This window comes from Silene latifolia, chromosome 9 (assembly GCF_048544455.1).
Source record: "Silene latifolia isolate original U9 population chromosome 9, ASM4854445v1, whole genome shotgun sequence".
NCBI classification, from domain to species: domain Eukaryota; kingdom Viridiplantae; phylum Streptophyta; class Magnoliopsida; order Caryophyllales; family Caryophyllaceae; genus Silene; species Silene latifolia.
The window spans coordinates 174,347,709-174,368,631 of NC_133534.1; the positions used below are offsets into that span (position 1 = coordinate 174,347,709).

The window sequence follows — 20,923 nt, forward strand, 5'->3', positions numbered from 1 at the left end:
TTAATTTTCATTTAAAGAGTGGTATTTATATGATGTAATTCCAAACCTGCTTATTGGCGGTGTCGTCGTAATTATCAGTGCCTCTTTATTGTGTTAATTGAATGACGGAAGCCATAGGGAGAGAGGATGTGAAGCTAGCAGGCCTCAAAGGTGGTCGGGTAGGTGTTTGCAAAGGTGGTGGTGGCAGCGATAACAGAGATGGTGGAGACGGTGATTGCAGACTCGAGGCAACGGAAACATGACGCTGAAATGTTGGAGGTTTAGTTGATGGCAGTTCTTAGCTTTTAATTTCTTTTGAATAGGACTTTCTTTTTGTTAGGCTAAAACTTCCTATTGGGCTCGTCCTATGCTATAGGACGGTCCTATAGGAGAGTTACTGTTATTATTTATATTATTCCGTCTCATACATAATTAGTATAAAATACAATATAATATTATTTATATAATTATAAAATACGGGGTATTACAGTCTTTCCTCCTTAAAACGAACTTCGTCCTCGAAGTTCACCCCCTCTCTCCTTTCCTCAAGTCTCCTCAAGTCTCATCACCGATTCTTAAGTACTCTCTCGAGGTTCTTACTGTCATCATCACCCTCATTATGCCAATATGTTTCTCACCTCTCTTACTAGACTCACACAAGCTCACACGTTTTCCTTTATCGTATATCCTCTCTTTACTCATACGCTACTCATTTGCATATTACTCTCGTTTTCCTGCTTTAAATTACCAATTGTTACATTCACTCCCCCTAAGAGAGAACTTCGTCCCGAAGTTCAACTGTCAATCCTCATAATGTGCTCTCATATGTTCATTACCGAATTCACAAATGACTATGTTCTAGGTTCAACACTCTCTCTTACTCATTGCAAATCCGTAATCAAATCTTATATTTTTATAATTCCATCGATATAAACCCCCCATCTACAAGCCTCCCAAAGGTCAAGTGTCAGGTCAAACCCAATGTTCCAATCTATAATCTCATAAATAACTCCCATTTCATGTTGGTTATATGTAAACATATCTCACGGGGTATAACTCGATTATTATTACGTATCTATATCACACCAAAACTCATACATTCACATGTATGCACATCGATCGCGAATATGCGGACTCCATGAAACAGTTAAACAATGCAAAATTACTCGTAATATGACTCAACCATGATTAACATTTCCATTTCCTCACACCATGCCACGCATGTACTGCGTCAAATCCACCACATGATCACACATGTGTTTCCAAATCTGTTCCCATCCATCATCAACACTTCCGTTCATACGGAAAACCATAATGCACAATCATGCAAATGACCATTATGCAACACATAATTTGCATTATTTATCTTAATTTTATATAACAAAACAATATCACGTCGATTAACACACATCAACAAGATTACCACATCATTTCTGTCATCAACCCACTCATGTCGAATCGATGATTTCTATTCACTTGCAAATTGCCACACCATATAATCAAATGTAAACAATTCACAAAATATCACCCATGTAAGGTCAACATGTTCATCCAAGCACAAGTCAACTAGTATAAATCGCAAAATAAGGGTACACGTTCAATATCTGGTCAAATATCAACAAAACAAGGGTCAAAACAGGCCACTCGGTCGAGTGTAGGAGGCCACTCGGTCGAGTAGGCGACCACTCGGTCGAGTGTCACATGGGTAGAATTTTTTCATTCTTAACTCGGTTCCAAACTTCCTTATTTCATCGCACAAATGCTAATAGACTCCGATGGTGAATAATACACCATCAAATAACCAAATTCTAAACACAACTCTTGGCCTTATAGCCATCATTACAACCCAATTAAAATAAAACATTATACAACATGATATTTCAAAATTTGTTTCATAAGCAGTGCATTCCACCTATACCCGGTGACGGTATCACCATGCCATCACCAGGAATCGCAATAGCCACATAAGTATCCATAACACTTACGCTACCTTATGGACACAGCCCTAACAACATCAACCCTCAATGGACACTACGACAAGATCATGATGTATACCATGGACGCTTTACTTGACGAATGGGAGGCAACTTTACAAACAACCTCTATACTACCACTCATAGGGTCGAATTCCCACACAACCACTTTCACACTTATACACACTTACTCAAATTAAACGGTTACACTCTATAACACAAATGATTAAATACCTCAACAACATAATTGAATCCTCAAGCATTACATGCCACACTTCTACTCTAATGACCGCAACACTAAACTTGGTAATACTAAATCTACCATTATATATCTCAATTATCTATCAACCAAAATTTCCAAGCCATGCTCAAAACAACATCCCTCAATATGAAACTCAAACCTCGTTCATTATCTATAAGTTCAAACACTTAACAAATACTCAACCTAGATTACACATCACTCATTATCCACAAATCACTTCATACAATCATCGTACCCATTTAAGACACCTCACGCAAGCTAAAGTCACTTCCTACTACCCCTACTTTCCAAACATGAATCATACACCTATCTACTTACACGGTTCAAATCCAACTCAAACCAAACCTACATTAATCCCAATAAAACACATGTTTCACACTCATAACTCTCAAAGACAACACCACTCATCACAAATTATTAGCATTTGCCCAACTACCCTCATCAAAACTACCACTCAACAAATTATCTACACGTCTTTACTCATCAAAACTATACGACCCAAAAGGTAAACAAAGCATTAATCCATATATAAGCAAAACAACACATTATTAACAAACATTGCAACACTACGAAACAATGAAACTGCATTTCAAATACAAAATTTAAAACTTAATCTTATACATCATGGTATAAGAAAATGTTGGGCAAAATTTTAAGGTGAGATTCTCTACTTAAGACCATACATAGCATTATTAACAAAATTGTAAGCTCGCGGCACAATAAAACCAAGTATTAAGCACAAAATCAAAATTTGAGCATCAACACTATAATTTCCACATATATCACCATTGGCAAGGTTGTGGCATGATGTGAGTTTTATTTATACTCCTCTCGCAAGTGAACGAATACTCGTTGTAATATGAAAAAGGGTCGAACCCAAAGGACGGAAATTGAGGCACTAGGATTACTCGTTTATAGACTAGTTAAGTTCAATAAAAAAGAGGCGGTTTAAGTTCTAAACTAATGATTGAAATGCAAACTAAAACAAGGAGGGATTAAGCAACTATTAAGATGGTCTAAAACGATGATTAAGAATAACTAGGACGGTCGGGTTCACCCAGGTAGCATGAAGAGGGGAAATAGGCATGGACTAATGGTTATCTAGCTTGTCACAACATGTAGGTTTTAATCTCTCGATGTAAATTCTACACTTGAGCCAAGATCAATCTGTAATACCCGCCCTTTTAGGGACCCTTTGACCATCGTTGACCGACCTTGGGAGCGGAAGTAGTCTTAGGAAAGTACGCCAAAACCTGTTGGAGCTGCGTGTTACGAGTGGTACTCGATAGAGTAGGGGCTACTTGATCGAGTAGCTAGGGTACTCGATCGAGTAGGGGGCCACTCGATCGAGTAGGTTGGGTACTCGATAGAGTGCCGGGTTTTCAGCGAGGGTTTTATATCGCGATTTGTTAAATCCGCAAATCACTTCCGCCACTTTCCTCCTATCCTTCAGTCGCCTCTTTCCCTTCCCTTCACCTCAAAACCTCCATGGAAGCCTTTTTGAAGATCTTTGAACCTTGGGAGGGCGTCACTGGTGTCGGGTAGCGATCTCTTGCTGAGTTTTCCCTTATAGGTATGTCACAATCATCATCTGTGTCTTTGTGTCTTTAGTTAGGGTTTGCTTGTTAGTAATAGATAATTGTATGGTGGTTATAGGCTTTGCTTGGTCGCTGGATGTGTTATCTGTCGGCATGGATTGGTTGCGGTTGCTTAAAGGTAGGATTTCCTACTCAGTATTAGTCTCATAATGGGATATTGGTGATGTGTTGTATTTGGTGGTTTGATATGATGATTGTACTGTGTTTGTGGTTGTGATTGCTGTTGATGGTTCTCGAGATGCGTTCTCGGCTGAGTGGAGTCACTTGCGGGAGTGGCTTCACGCCCTAGTTTCGCCCTTCGTGGAACCCGCCACGGAAGGGGATGTGCACATTAATGGACAGGGTTATCGCTCGGTATGATGAGCGGGGCTTAGGTGGGAACGACTGCGGTCCCCCACTGGCAGGGCTGGTCCAGTGGACAGTCAGTGACAGAGTTGGTTGGATTGTTGTGATCATGGTTGGGGCAAGTAGTATTATTTGTATTGTTGATTTCAGTTGCCATTGCCTTGTCTTATCTCAGTACTGACCTTGTTTGGTTGTTTGTTTATTATGTGTCTGCCGTGATCCCTTATGGTGAGCAGTCGGTCTTAGCAGGTGTTGATGTTGTTGATAGCTGAGGGCCGGGCAGGGATGAGTCTTCACGAGATATGATGGTCATAGCGAGTGGTCTTTGAGCTGTACCTTTGTATTGTATTTCAGTTTGAATCACTTGTAATATAACTTAATAGTTCTCTTATTGACGTTTGATAATTACTTTCCTCGGGCAACCGAGATGGTAACGCCCTTATATGCTAAGGAAGGCCTAGTTAAGGCTCCTCTAAATATGAGGGTGTTACAAAGTGGTATCAGAGCGACGATTTTGGAACCTGTAACAAATGAACATAATGAACGTAGAGAGTCTAATAAAATGAACCTGGTGTATGTGTAATGGGAGCCCCGGCTGATGCTAGATTTTGGGTGAGTAGGCGCCCTCATTTCAAAATCTTGGCCCTATGACACTTAAGCCAGTCACATGGGATGGGAATGTGGAGTCCGTGTGTCTATGTGTGCTATGTATGTTAATTGTGCCGGAGCTACCTCCGGTTAAGTTTTTGTTAGAATTAATAGAGGTGTGATAGTAATGTTTGGGCCGAGTATGGTAATTATTGATGAGATTATTGAAGCTCGTTGGATGATTAGTGAGCTTATATGATGGTTATGAGATATGAGACGAAAGTTTATGTAGCTGCTATGATGATAATTATAGTATAGTGATTTATAATTCGAGACATAGCATATGGTAATGCGTTATTGCCTTATAGGATGGTCGAAATTTTTCCGTTGCGTAATAGTTGATTCGTGCAAGGTGAATTGCTTATGATAGAATGTAGGACATGATCGAATAAGTTGTTTAAAAGTATGCATTTATGCGAGAAGTGATAGATTCATTTATTATGAAAATTATGCAATTACATGTCAAATGAAAGAATGAACTAATGTTAATTTAAACGTTTCAATTTAGTAGTAATATATAAAGTAAGCTTAAATGTAATACGATGACGTGATTATGTTTATGGAAGATTCGGTAGCAGGTAAACCGAGTAGGGTAATGGGTGTAGCGTAAGTGGAATAAACTTCATTTGTTTGACAATATAGTAGGCTTTGTTAATAATAGTAATGCGTGAATGAACTTGATAATGAGTGCCGAATTCCGAACTTAGTTGGAATCGACACGCGGTGTTGTTTTTGCGGGAATCTTGAGTTACTTCGTACTTGATCGAGTACTTAACTATACTTGACCGAGTGCAAGTGCTTACTTGACCGAGTAGACCTCACTCGATCTAATTAGGAAGCTATGATGTCGGGATGTGGGAAAATTCCTGCAGTTACTCGATGATTTAGCTCCTACTCGATCGAGTAGGGTGGTACTCGATCGAGTACCCAAGGCACTCGATCGAGTAGGTTACTGTACAACGAATTCTACGGGTTTTCTTAAAACCCCTAATCTTTCTATTTCTTCTTCTTATTCCTCTATATTTCGACACACCTACACCTAAATCACTCTCAATTCCTTATTTCCTCTCAAATCCTCTCTTTCTCTTGGGTTAGTAGTGATTCTTGGGGTTGATTTCTTAGTTTAATTTCGTTTCTCTACTTTGTTCATCAATCAAGGTATGCTATTCTTCCTAATGTACATGGTTTATTGCTTTGAATGTGCTAGGAAAGTAAAACAATCTGAAATTTTCGATTATAATGACCAATTTGGTGCTTTTAATTGTTGAAACATGATTCACATGCCTTCTTTCCATGTTTGTTGGTAGTTAATTGCTGTAAATTAGATTAGAAATTGCAAAGATGAACCCGAAATTTCTAGGGTTTCCAAAATTGAAATCGATTTTTGGTTGTTTTACAATGGTTAGATGGTAGAATTGAGCCTTAAGTATTGTTTATATCATGTTGGAGGATAGATTTTGATGATTTTACCCTTAGAAAGTTGCCTTAGAACTCCGTCTTAAAAGTGCCTTAAATGGAAATTCGTGATTTATAACTGAAAAATTGATGTTGTAATTGACAGTATAAGCATGAGTTGAACTTCATTATGCTAATAGAATCGATGATTGATGGATATATGCCGAAATTTTCACAGCTGTGAAGACCGTCTGAAAATTTTAGTTGAGTTGTTGAACATAATATGAAAGTGATGATGATATGCCATAAATTATTCTTTCTCTTGAAGTAGTAACATGTAATTAGCAATGTAAATGGAACGACCTTTAGAAACATGCTAGAATATTCGAATTGCTGAGTATATGTGTTCACATGCCAAATTTTCATAATTGCGGTTTATAAGTGGCTACAAACTGAGACTATATGTTAAAATTGAGGAAACTATTGATGAAATGTGTATACCTAGCTGGGCATCTAAGTTTAATGGCATGATTTATGAGCTTCATATATTGAACTGGTTGATGAGTTAGTGAACTTGCTAAGTATATAGAACTCAAATTGTATGATGTATATGCCTACATGTTTTATACAAATTGTTTGAACTTATACCTAAAGCAGATGCCGAGACTGAACCTTGGAACCCGCCAAAGTAAACGGGGAGGGGTAACCCACCTGAGCTAGGGGAAGGAAGTGGACCTGTGGTACCCGCAGTCCCCGAATACCCCACAGTTGTTTTTGTTGACTTCAAGCAAAGGGAGCGTTTTGTAGCCTTACAAAAATGCAAAATGAGACCTACAAAGTGTATAGACATCAGTGTATTAGAGGAGTTGGAAATAGAGACGGATGTCCGTCACATATTCGAGACCTTGGGTTTTACGGGTTTGTATAGGCCGAGGAAGCATACTTACCCTTTTCTTACCTTGGAGTTCCTGAGCTCTTTTAACTATGACCAGGTCGATATTGAGTTTAGATTGATGAATACCAGTTTTTTGTTGACTATGGACCTGTTTGCCTCTCACCTTGGGTTGGCCAAGCCTCCCAAGGACTCCATCACCGACATTCCAGCTGAGTGCGGCGTCTGCCGCCTAATGCCTTGCTTGACTGGGAAGCAAGCTCCCACCTCGAGCAACATGCTGATTAATGATGTTCAACATATTACCTTGAGGATCTTTCTCCGTTCTCTCTCGAACCTCCTCTATGACCGAAAGGATATCAGTAAATTGAATAACCATGAGGTCTTACTTTTGATGTCGTACCTCAACCCGGAGCGGGCTAGGAAAGTGGTCTTTAACGCTCCTTCTATAGTTTGTGCTGCCCTTGCCTTGATGGCTTCTTCCCCTTCCCGGTACCTGAGTTGTGGTGCCATTGCCACTCGGTTAGCTGAAAAGCTAACCTCCTTTGAGGCTTCTTCGGCGTACGTGCCTCTAGCTACCCCAGTGCCTACCATGGATCGTGAATACTATCTCGACCTGAAATGGTTGAGGACCTTGGCTGACGGTAGCCTAGCATGGAGGGTGTATGGGATGAGTTGGATGAAGATTCCAGCTCCTGAGCACCTCCCACCCACGGAGCCCTTGGAGCCGACAGTAGTGACGGTGAACTCCGATGACGAGGAGGAAGAGGATGATGACGGACCCCGCCAGCTACAGACCTATCTCATCGACGGCACCATCCTTGAGGAGATGCCGGAGCCGACGAAGGGCGAGAATGCGGGAGTTCAGGCGGTAGAGAGACCCAGAGTGGTGAGGGGACCCCGTCGAGTGAGGGAGAGGGCCTCGGAGACTAGGCCACAGCCAGTAGCACCACAGCAGCAGCAGTCTTTCCCATGCTACCCTTACCTCGACACTCCGGAGACGCGATCCAGCTACTTGGCGGAGAGAGTGTCATCTACTCTGACACTCAGGAACATGCACGAGATGGCGTACACTCAGGGGATAGGGACCGAGGGACCCCACCCGGTTGGCGGAGTGGAGTCGGGGACTACTCGGGGGTCTTCCATTCCTACGGGGTGGATCAGTCGACGTGGGGGGCACCTCAGTCCTTCCCTTACGGTGGCTTGACCCCGTGGTACGTGGGCCCAGGAGCAGGAGCAGGAGTGGATGCGGGGATCGGGTTAGCAGGAGCAGGTACTTCGGGTGGTGGTGATGATGAGGTGATGTTTGAGCAGCAGCAGCAGGAGTGATACTTCGTGTTTCTATCTTCATTCATGATTGTTGATAGTAGTTGATGTTAGTTGGTGATATTGTTGTTAGACTTTGGTAGTTGTTTCCTTTTATTATTGAGACTTAGTTGGATTTGTATGATTGGCCATAAGGCCGGATTTGATATTCTAACAGGTTGCAGGATATTAGAAGTCGGGGAGTCGTCCCGACTCGGTTTTATATGACAAATATGCGCATGGGTGTTAACTCGTGACAGGTTTTATGAGGAATTGGCCTGTAGGTACTCGACAGAGTACCCCGTACTCTATCGAGTAGCTACAGGATGAAATGAGAAAAGTTTCGACACAGTAGGCCACTCGATCGAGTAGCCAAGACACTCGATCGAGTAGCATGGCACTCGATCGAGTACCGCTAGTTACTCGATCGAGTAGCACTTTATTCAGAGGTTTTTGAAAATTAAAAATGTTCAATTGTTTTATAACGGCAAGTTTAATGTTTAATGTGGTTATTAGTGCGTAGTAACACCTTTGAACTGTTAAATTCATATGTGGGAAGTCGTGCTTGAAGATTATAAGCGTATTTGTCACAGCTAGTGAAGTAGCGATAGTTTCTTGTACTTTAACGTTGCATACGCCTCCCTACGATCTATTTATCGGAGTTGTAACTTCGCCTATATTTATGCATATCATTTTAAACGTGTGTGTCAACGGTAACTAGTTATTCCGGTGACTTGGGTACGATTTCTAATTTAACGAGTATGTAGTTAGCGAGTAATGTCCACAACAAATAATATGGTTTCCTTTAATGTTAAGATACAAATAATAAGTAAGACGCGTTGATATTTGGGTGGTGAACTTCGGGGACGAAGTTCCTTTTTAGAGGGGAAGAGTAATGTCGCGAAATAAAAAGGTTGCCTTTGAATAATGCTTTGCTTGTTATAATGTTGTTGGTAGTTGTTTATAATGTTGTTGATATCATGTGTTGCAAAAAAAAAAAAAAAAAAAAAAAAAAATAAAAAAAAAATTGTTGAAGTATAACGACTTACTTTCTTTGGTTCTTTAAAGTGAGGGTGATCGTATTTGAATCACGTTGCCAAGTAACATGGTGGCATTAGTGGTATCACATGAAAATTGATATGAGACATGTTCTAGATTGATGGTTGGTTGGATAGTAATTATTGTATGTTGGGAGATCGTGGGTGACGATTCGCATTGCGAGTTGGATGTTTTATATATATATATAAAATAATGGTTGACTGTGATTAAGCTTGCATGATAGTAGTAAAAGTCATTAGATATAAGTATAGACGGTGATGATGATGACATGGGGGGGGGGGGAATGATATTTCCAGGGAGTAATGGGTTGAGCGGGAAGATGAGTGAGGACGTGTAGTTCTCGTGTCTCGAGCGGGAGATGGGTGAGGTGAACTTCGGGGACGAAGTTCTTTTTAAGGGGGGAAGACTGTAATACCCGCCCTTTTAGGGACCCTTTGACCATCGTTGACCGACCTTGGGAGCGGAAGTAGTCTTAGGAAAGTACGCCAAAACCTATTTGAGCTGCGTGTTACGAGTGGTACTCGATAGAGTAGGGGCTACTCGATCGAGTAGCTAGGGTACTCGATCGAGTAGGGGGCCGCTCGATCGAGTAGGTTGGGTACTCGATCGAGTGCCGGGTTTTCAGCGAGGGTTTTATATCGCGATTTGTTAAATTCGCAAATCACTTCCGCCACTTTCCTCCTATCCTTCAGTCGCCTCTTTCCCTTCCCTTCACCTCAAAACCTCCATGGAAGCCTTTTTGAAGATCTTTGAACCTTGGGAGGGCGTCACTGGTGTCGGGTAGCGATCTCTTGCTGAGTTTTCCCTTATAGGTATGTCACAATCATCATCTGTGTCTTTGTCTCTTTAGTTAGGGTTTGCTTGTTAGTAATAGATAATTGTATGGTGGTTATAGGCTTTGCTTGGTCGCTGGATGTGTTATCTGTCGGCATGGATTGGTTGCGGTTGCTTAAAGGTAGGATTTCCTACTCAGTATTAGTCCCATAATGGGATATTGGTGATGTGTTGTATTTGGTGGTTTGATATGATGATTGTACTGTGTTTGTGGTTGTGATTACTGTTGATGGTTCTCGAGATGCGTTCTCGGCTGAGTGGAGTCACTTGCGGGAGTGGCTTCACGCCCTAGTTTCGCCCTTCGTGGAACCCGCCACGGAAGGGGATGTGCACATTAATGGACAGGGTTATCGCTCGGTATGATGAGCGGGGCTTAGGTGGGAACGGCTGCGGTCCCCCACTGGCAGGGCTGGTCCAGTGGACAGTCAGTGACAGAGTTGGTTGGATTGTTGTGATCGTGGTTGGGGCAAGTAGTATTATTTGTATTGTTGATTTCAGTTGCCATTGTCTTGTCTTATCTCGATCGACCTTGTTTGGTTGTTTGTTTGTTATGTGTCTGCCGTGATCCCTTATGGTGAGCAGTCGGTCTTAGCAGGTGTTGATGTTGTTGATAGCTGAGGGCCGGGCAGGGATGAGTCTTCACGAGATATGATGGTAATAGCGAGTGGTCTTTGAGCTGTACCTTTGTATTGTATTTCGGTTTGAATCACTTGTAATATAACTTAATAGTTCTCTTATTGACGTTTGATAATTACTTTCCTCGGGCAACCGAGATGGTAACGCCCTTATATGCTAAGGAAGGCCTAGTTAAGGCTCCTCTGAATATGGGGGTGTTACACAATCAATTTACTCATTCAATTAATCTAACTCAAAACTTGTTATCAAATCCTAGTTACTGCTCAAGTTACTCACTCAAATAGTAGATAGATTGTTAGAAGAATTGCTCAACTTACTCATTTGGACAATTCATCAAACACCTTATGTGCTTAACAAGTAGTAAATGTAAACAACCCAAGAATTACCATTAATCCATGCCAATTTCCTTTCCTTAACACTACAAGGGATTCCCCTACATCCTAGTAAGGCACTACTCACACATATCTATGATAACAAGCATAAAAGATGGATAATTTAGCATAAAACAACCAAGGAGAAACATGTTGCAAATTCTACTAACTAAACAATTCAATATGTAAACAAATGAAAGATGAACAACAATAGAGAAGAGATTATACCAATATTGAAGACAAAGTTGCAACCTTTGATTAAATAGAAGAATAATCTTCACCAATCTCCAATTAACAACCCAATAATAAATGTAAACAATCCAACAATACTAATTCTAAGCTAATATAAGGAGTAATTAATGATTGATTAAGGAAAGATTAAAGTTTTGATTAAGGGTTTGCATAAGGTTAAGGAAATAATTTCAGATCTAGGTTATGTGTTTACAATTGATTAGAGAGGGGGTATTTATACTATCCCATTGGATTAGACAAAAGGAGGAAATAAAGCCTAATTTGCGCGACTGCTGTCCTGTGCCGGCACACCGGCTGCCGGCCTCCTCAACCGGCAGTGTCATCTTCAAAATTTGGCCAAAATGTGACTTGGGGATCTCTCTGCCAGTGGACCGGCTGCCGGTCTGCCAGCAGAGAGTGCTCCCTCTTGGCTTTCTTCTTCATTTCTTCAATGAGGGGAAGCGTGTGCTGGTTGACCGGCTGCCGGCTATCCGTGCCGGCAGCGTGCACTTACAATTTTAGCTCCAAAAACCTTCCTCAAATATGGCTAAGTGTTGGCATGTGTTCCCTGCCGGTGCACTACGCCAAATAAGATATCCAATAACGGTCAAATAATGCAAATTACCGTTGTTAAATAGAAACACGGGACCGTTATTGCAACGACGGTTGTTAAATATATACCACGGTTATACAAATAACACGCGACCTTTATATAACATCAAGAACCGTTATAAAATCTTTTAAGAAATCTTTGTTAAATCTTAAGAACGGTTTCAAATCCGTTGTCGTAGTTTACTATTGATAACGTCTTATCGTTCCAAAACCGTTGTTAAATATTATATTCGATAACGGTTCATTTCGTTATCTTATTTAATTGAATATCAAAATTTAACAACGACTTTATCGCATGCAAAACCGTTGTTATATTCATCTGTTGACAATGGTATGTAACCGTTATCTATTTATATTGATGAAATTTTGTCAACGGTTCTGCTTAAATAAACCGTTGTAAAAGTTTTGAACTCGACAACGGTTATCGTTCGTTATTTTATATTTTTGGCGGTTTGAATGGGAGGGAAAATATGTCAACGGTTATTTATCTAAATAAAACCGTTGTCAAATAATTGTTTGCAACGGGTTGTTTTTAACCGTTATCGTTTTTTTTTAAAATGATTTTAGCCTGTTCTAGCAGCTGCTGAAATGCTATTTTTTCAGCAGCGTTTGTAGCAGCTGCTGAAAAATAGCATTTCAGCAGCTCTGCAGTGCAAAAATTCAATCCTGTATCAAAATATTACACCCCGCAATCAATTAAACCCAGTTTAAAAACAGTACAAACAGGATGATCAACAGCCAAAACACAACTGCTATTGAGAAAACAAAAGAAACCAATTGATGTGACTCATATTTGAGCACATTTAGTCCCCGAATTTACCTCGTTCCTATGCTTCTTAGTGCATAATTGGGTCATTTACTATCTTTAGTTTCCCACTTCGCATATTCTTTGAGGATTGTCACTTTTGGTAGGAAAGGAGTGATAACCTTGCATTTTCATGGCAAATTCGAGCTAAATGGATCGCATCTAATGACCAATCATCAAAGGGAAGACGATACTAGAAGGCCTATGTAGATAATAAAGTAGATTGGGCAATGACGAAAGGATCCTTGCATCCCCGGATTGATCCTCGCGGATTATAAAGGAAGAAAAGAAGAGAAGCTGTCTGCCAGGGAATCCGAGCGGATCACAGACGATCCAAGCATCTCCCTTCACCACCATCCGAGCATCTCGTGCTGAAGACGCTCGTTCTAAAGCAAGAAGATCCGAGCATCTCCCCTGAAAATCCGCTCGGATCACACTCCAGAGAGCCGGTGCCTATTCTCAAGACGCTCGTCCCGTGCTAAGACTAGCAAAACGGAAATGCTCATTTCCTTGGAGAGGAGCATTTTATCAAATTTTCTTAAGGGTTTTAATAGTCATTTAAGCCCTTAGTAATCCTAATTTATGTACCTAATCTTTAGTATAAATACCCCATTGTACTACTTAGATTAGCATGCTCTCTTGACACTTAGCTTAGACCAAGTCTTTAGATTAGATTAGGAGTAGATTAGAATAGATTATCCTTTAATCTTTCCACAAAATTATACATTAATCTTTCCTTAATTATTATTCAAGTTTATTATTGAGTAATTCAAGTTTATTATTGGGTAATTGAAGATTATTGGGTTATTATTGGAGAATTGACAACTCTTCATCAATCAATCAAGTTTTCTTCTATTATTCTTTGCTTTATTATTTGGAATCATCTTCATAGGTATAATTCTCTTTACCCTTGTTTTAATTATTGTTAATCACTTTTATTTATTCATCATGTTTTGCTTTGTTAGTTTGATTGACAACCTTATTAACATGTTGAACTTGATAATAAGTGAGTAGTCTCTTAGCTAGGGTTAATGGGGAATTAGGAGAAACAAACATGGGGAATGATTCATGCTTAATCTAATATGTTTTCATAAATTGCTTGCTTGTTGTGATTTCAACTTATGCACATGTTATGTTTGATGAAATGCGAGCCTATGAATCCTTGCATTTTTTACACATCCCTTATTTCTTCAATGAGGCTTGTAAGCATATAAACCAACTCGAGCCTCATTAGACAATGCATAGAGGTAGATAGGAAGGATTAAGTCGACTTGTAGGTGTTGTACAATCTAATCGATTCGGCTCCGGGACCCAAACCTTCTTAAGGATTGTAAGCTTATACACCAACTCGATCCCATCACAACAATAAGTGCTTGCTATATAATTGAGAACATGTTTGTATGATCAACTCCCATGAATCCCCTATGAACCCATGATATCCTAGCACTTTTAGTCATTTGTTTACATCTTTCCTTTTGTTGCTTGTTTACTTTCCATTGCTTTTATTAGATTAGAATCATCAACCCATTACAATTGTGACAACCCTTAGCACAACTATAATTAGATTGAATAATTTGAATACCTCCGTCCTATGGGTTCGACCCCGACTTGCTTGCTATGCTAATAGTTGGGTATAAATGTGTTTGAGGGCGTACAACGGCACGCTCATCAAAATGGCGCCGTTGCCGGGGACGGTGTTATGTGATTAAGTTCTTACTTGTTTGTCTATTTTTATTTGTGCTTTAACCTTGAGGAACTTGTTCCTCAAGGTCATTTTTACCGTTTTATTGTAGTTTCCATGTTTATAGTTGTATCTTTATCTTGGCTATGATGATGACTCAAGACTTGACACATAGTATGTGGTGGATCTTTTGAGTACGACTACTATGGGTATGAGGAGTTTGAGGAGTAAGTCAACACAAACCTACCTTACTACTCATACAATGAAAATCCTAACTACTACCCCAAATTTTCCCACCAAAATCCCCACATCCATTATCCACAACAACCACCCACCCAAAACTCACTTTACAACCAATTCCAAATGCCACAATATGAGCACTTTCACACCCACCCACAACAAAAAGATGAGCCCAACTTTGACATTCAAGATATGGTTCTCCAAATGATGGGAGACCAACAAAATTTCTTCACACAAATTCTAGAGGACAGCCAAAATAGGAACGATGTTCTCCAAAGCATTGTTACCCATGGTGAGGAGTTGGCCATTCGAATTGCCCAAATGAAAGCAACCCAAGAAACAACCCAAACAAACAACCCAAACAAACACTCCCCACCATTCCTTAGACATTGATCATGAATGCGAGTTTGAAGGAGTTACCTTTGATGAAGAAGATGTAAAGTGGGAAGAGCCAATCTCCTTGAGCTCTTGTGAGTATGAAAGTGTGGTATTTGATGAGGAAGATATGAGGTTGAGTAAGCTAAATACTCTTAACCTTTGTGAGTCTGAGGGTGTGTCCTTTGATGTGAACATTGAGGTGTTGGAGAGAGAGTTGATGAGGAGGAGTGAAGCCCCTATTTATGATTCATATGAAGATAGTGATGATGACAAGCCTATGGAAGAAGCTTATGCGGAATATGTGTCTTTCAAGGACTTATGGAATGAAGAAGATGAAGGGAGTTGTGAGATTGCCTCACTTGAGGAGCCCATACTTGAGAAGTTTGAGGTATGCTTCCATGAAGAAGATGAATTCCTCTCTCCTATTGACCATGAAGACCTTTTTTCACCCACCATGGAACCTATGATTGTTGGAGATGATATCGAAGACCTTATCCAAAAAGCCAAATCATCATATAAAAGGTACTTGGCGGAAAAGCTCAAAAACAAAGTCGCAAATGAGCTTACTTGTGGAGATTTGGCACCCACAATCTCAATTCCTAAGCTATCCCATAATCAATGCTATGAGAATTCTCCTTCTATTCTTGAAGGATTGATGAATTCAAATGCTATCATCATCACCATATTTGAGGGAGACGGGAGAGAATGGAAGCCCCGCGATGACAAAAATTTTAAGATTACTAATTTGGAGAGCCAAAAAGGCTATGATGAAAAGGCCAAGGTGAAGGGGAGAAATTTTAATGAAAAGCCCCTTGTGGAGGAGTGACTCTATTCCATTTTAAAGTGGCCATGGTTCTATCTTTGCTTATTTGAAAATTGTGCTCAAGCTTTTGACCGGTTATTGAGAGCATTGAGCAACATGGACAACATCAATAACCATGGCAACAAGGAATGAGTTTGGTGGAGCCCTCCCTCAAACCACCATTTGTAAGATATCCTATCCTTTGACTTTGCATTATATTTACACTTGCATTTAGTTATATACATATACATTTAGCTTGCATTTGTGAAATATTTCATATAGTTAGTTCATATAGTATAGTTTGCATTGTAATATATCTCACATGTTGCATGTTGTTAGTTGCATTCATGTATAGCCGCTAATGACCAAACCTATTCCTTTCTACACTAGAAATAGTGCTTAAATCTGTTTGGGGAGGTTTGATCATAGGTGAAAACATGCATCATATAGTGTAGTTTAGATTGCATTCATTTGTTATATATGTCATATAAGATTGCATTTAGTTAGAGCATGCATTCATTCATATCATTGCATTTATTCAAAAATCCAAAAAACATGTACTTTCTTTTTCATTCCTACTCCTACATGTACATTGAGAACAATGTCAAAAATAAAGTGGGGGATGGGAATTATATTCCAAAAATACAAAAAAATTTGAAAAAATTTGAAAAATACAAAAACATGTCTTTTTATTTCATAATCATAAAAACTATAAAAATTTGAAAATTTGAAAAACCCAAAAACATGTTCATTCCTTTTTAGCGTAGTATTGTATATACTTGTTGTTTGTTTGTCTATCCTTTTTCACATTGATCGACTACGCCACATCCGAGACATGAGGATCATGAAGACCGCATGGTATGATCTTTCCAATCTCCTTTTTCCTCTTTATGTTAATGACTATGTGGCTTTATTTTGATTGATACGGTATGAAACAATGTGATTATATGATTGCATTTAGCTTATATGGCATACTAGTTGGTAGAAGCATATGCATTAGGTTGTATAAATGATAGTTGCATCATGGCATATAGTTGCATTTAGGAAAATTTTTGTGAAAAAATCTATTTGGGAAACTTGACAAGTGTATATAGGTCCTTGTAGATACTTTTTCTTCTTGAGACTTTGCTTGTTAGAATGCTTGTAAAACACCCTAGGATATGTCATGCTAGTATCTTTTGACCCATGGATTAAGGCCTAGTCAACAGTACCTTGTGGTGTGATAACTCCTTGGCTACCGTTTATTCCAAGGTGACCCTTAAAACCATGCAACCATCTTCCATATTCTACCACATTTTGTCATCAAAAAGGGAATGGGCACAAAAATTGTTCAAAATTTGAGTTCAAGCAATGAAAAGAAATGAAAAAGTTTGCAATTTGCATCAAAAGAAAAGAGGAGTAAAAAAATAAGAACTCCTATGCTTCAAATATAAGCACCCTCACTACAAATGGGGTGTCTTTGAAAATGTTCAAAAGAAAATACAAAAAGTCGAAAGTTGTCAAGCATTGAAATGCCAAACAGCAAAAGAAATAGCAAAAAGAAAATGTTCTCAAATGTCAAGTGCCACAAGAAATTGGGGGGAAAAAACATCAACAAAAGCAAACTCCCACATGAAACTCAAATACTATCGATCCCTATTCCATCGAATCCACTTTTGTGCATGGTAGAGAGGGGACGACTCTTCTTCTTGTCTAGGCAAGAAGGGGAATTCTGCGATCCTCCAGTGTTTCTAACACCATAGGGAGTCTACTTGATGTGACCATAATTAGCGCATATTTAGTCCCCGAATTAGCCCTATTCCCATGCTTTTTAGTGCATATTTGGGTCATTTATTGTCTTTAGTTCTTTGTTTTGCATATTCTTTGAGGTTTTGTGTCCTTGGTAAGAAAGGAGTGCAAACCTTGCATTTTCATGGTAAAATGAGACTAAATTGATTAAATTCAATGACCAAGCATCAAGGAGAGACAAGATTAGAAGGCCTTTGTACATATTATAGTAGTTGGGCAATGACGCGAAAGGATCCTTGCATCCCCGAGGAAATACCCAAGGATTTTATGAAGGAAAGGAAGAAAAGAAGAAAGAAGTGAAGCTGTCCAGCAATCCGTGCGGATTGACTGGAAGACGCCCGTCCTCCACCTCCACAATCCAGCCGTCTTCTCCCAAAGACGCCCGGCGATAAGCCCGAAGACGCCCGGATTCCCTTGAAGACGCCGGGCGAGCCTCACAAATCCGGCCGTCCCGTCCGTAAGAAGACACGGATTCCAGATCCAAAGACAAAATCCGTTTCTTCAAGCTTCAAAGAAAGATGCCCTTCCTTCGAAAAATACCGGCGTTTCCCTGCTCAAATCTAAAAAGTGTAATTACTAGTTTAGCTCTTAGTTAACCCTAATGCATCCACCTAATTTCCACTATAAATACCCCATTAGTCTAATTAGAAGAGCATGTTCTTCTTATCAATTCTTAGAGTAGTTAATATCAATCAAATCTCTCTTTAGTTTTGTAATCAACAATTAATCAAGTTTTAATACAAGTTTTATTTCCTTAATCTCTCTTTTGTTCATCCTTTATTTTGGGTAATTGAAGATTATTTGGGTTATTATTGGGAGATTGACAACCTCTCAATCAAGCATCAAGTACTTCTTTTATTCTTGATTTATTATTGGAATCATTAGTAGGTATAATCCTCTTAATCCCTTTTTAATTATTGTTAATTACTTTCATTTATTCATCATGTTTTACTTTGTTGGTATGATTGACAACCTTGCTAGCATGATCAACATGATAATGAGTGAGTAGTCACCTAGCTAGGGTTAATGGGTAATTAGGGGAAACCAACATGGGGAATGATTCATGCTTAAATTAATATGCTTTCATGGTTTATTTGCTTGCTTGTTTTGATCTCAACTCATGCACATGTTATGTTTGATGAAATGCGAGCCTATGACTCCTTGCAATTTTTACCCATCACGTATCTTTTCAATGAGACTTGTAAGACATAAACCAACTCGAGTCTCATTAGACCATGCATGTTGTTGAGTAGGGAAGATTAAGTCGACTTGTAGGTGTTGTACAATCTAATCGATTCGGCTCCGGGACCCAAACTTTCCTAGGATTGTAAGATATAACCCAACTCAATCCATCACAACAATAATTGCTTGCTTATAATTTGAGAACATGTTTGTGTGATCAATTCCCATGATTCCCCTATGACCCCATGACACCCTAGTGCTTTTTATCAATTGTTTACAACCCTTTTAATTCATCTTGCTTGTTTACTTTCATTGCTATTTAGTTTAGTGACCTTTTAAATCAACCCAATTGTGACACCCCTAAGACACCACTAGTTTCAATAGAAATCTCATCTCAATTCTCGTCCCTTGGGATCCGACCTTTACTTGCCTCTTTACTAATTGTAGAGTTATTTGTGAAGTTATAAATTGTGTTTTGGTCTAGGTGCTCCTAACGACAAGTTACCGAAAAGATTTAGAATCCGACCAAAAATGGCGCCGTTGCCGGGGACAGTGTTATCTTGATTTAGATTTTCTTATATTGTTATTAGTTGTGTCTTTCTTTGCCTTGAGGAAGTAAAACTCCTCAAGGTTTGTTCTAATTGTTTTCGAGTTATTTGATATTTTGCATGTCTAGAAGGTCACAAGGTGATTTGTTACCTTTTGATCGTGAAATTGAAAGAACTTTGACAACCAATAGAAGACTTGCTAGGAGGAATTTGAGAGGTATTAGTGAGGTTGTAGATATTCAACCAACTATTGAGTTCATCAACCCTTTTGCAAGAGAAGGTGAGGAGAACCCAACACAAAATCAACCACAAAATCAACCCATAATGCCTAAGTTTTCATCACATTCCGTACCCACCGAGGAGAACCTACCCAATGGTACTCCCACACCACAACATCTAACCGGAAATTTTATTGCCAAATCCGCCTTTATGCAATTAGTCGAAAGGAGCCAATTTGGGGGGATGCCTAGTGAAGACCCTCATTCTCATATGGAAACCTTTTGTGACTATTGTGATGCGATTTCTCAAACCGGTGTAACTCAAGACCAAATTCGATGGGTCTTATATCCTTTTTCTCTAATTGGCACCGCGAAACAATGGTTGAAGGGCCTTGATAAGGCCACTCTCGGAATTGATTTTTGGAAGAAGTTGGCTCTAGCTTTCTACAAAAAATTCTACCCACCGGAAAAGACTAACATGCTAAGAGCTCAAATTACGGGTTTTAAGCAAAGGGATGAAGAATCTTTGTATGAAGCTTGGGAGCGGTTCAAGGGAATTTGTCGCTCATGTCCTCATCATGGACTTAGCGAGTGGTTCTTGGTACAACAATTTTGGAACGGTCTATATGAAGATTCAAGGAACATTCTCAACATGGGATCAAATGGAATGTTCACCGAAGTTGATGACAATCAGACATGGAACAAAATTGAGGAAATGGCGGTCCATAACTCACAATATAGTAGACCTCACAAGGCCACTAGAGGAGGAAAGCATGAAGTGGACTCCGTTACTCAATTGGGTGCTCAACTTAGTGCTCACATTGACACAATCAATTTGAAGTTTGATAAAGCTATGGCTAGACTTGAAGAAGCCTCAAAATCACCAAAACATCATGTTAATGCCATGACGGCATCTTCATCAATCCCAAGTGGGATATGTGAGAATTGTGGAACTTTGGGACATGACCAAAGTGAATGTAGGGGAACAAATGAACAAGTAAATTCTTTCCAAGGATACAAGAGTGGTACCCCTTATTCCAACTATTACAATGAAAACACCAAATTCCATCCAAATCTCTCATACAAAAGACAAAATGTTCAAAACCCTCAAACAACATACACCCCACCTCCAATGAGAAAC

General features: G+C 39.5%; 1 non-coding gene across 1 annotated transcript; it reads right to left on the reverse strand.

Annotated features, from left to right (window-relative positions):
* Positions 1–20,260: 20,260 nt before the first annotated feature.
* Positions 20,261–20,367, reverse strand: LOC141604336 (small nucleolar RNA R71). The gene has a single exon (XR_012526040.1). It is a non-coding gene; the product is annotated as a small nucleolar RNA R71 (small nucleolar RNA).
* Between the last annotated feature and the right edge of the window lie 556 nt (positions 20,368–20,923).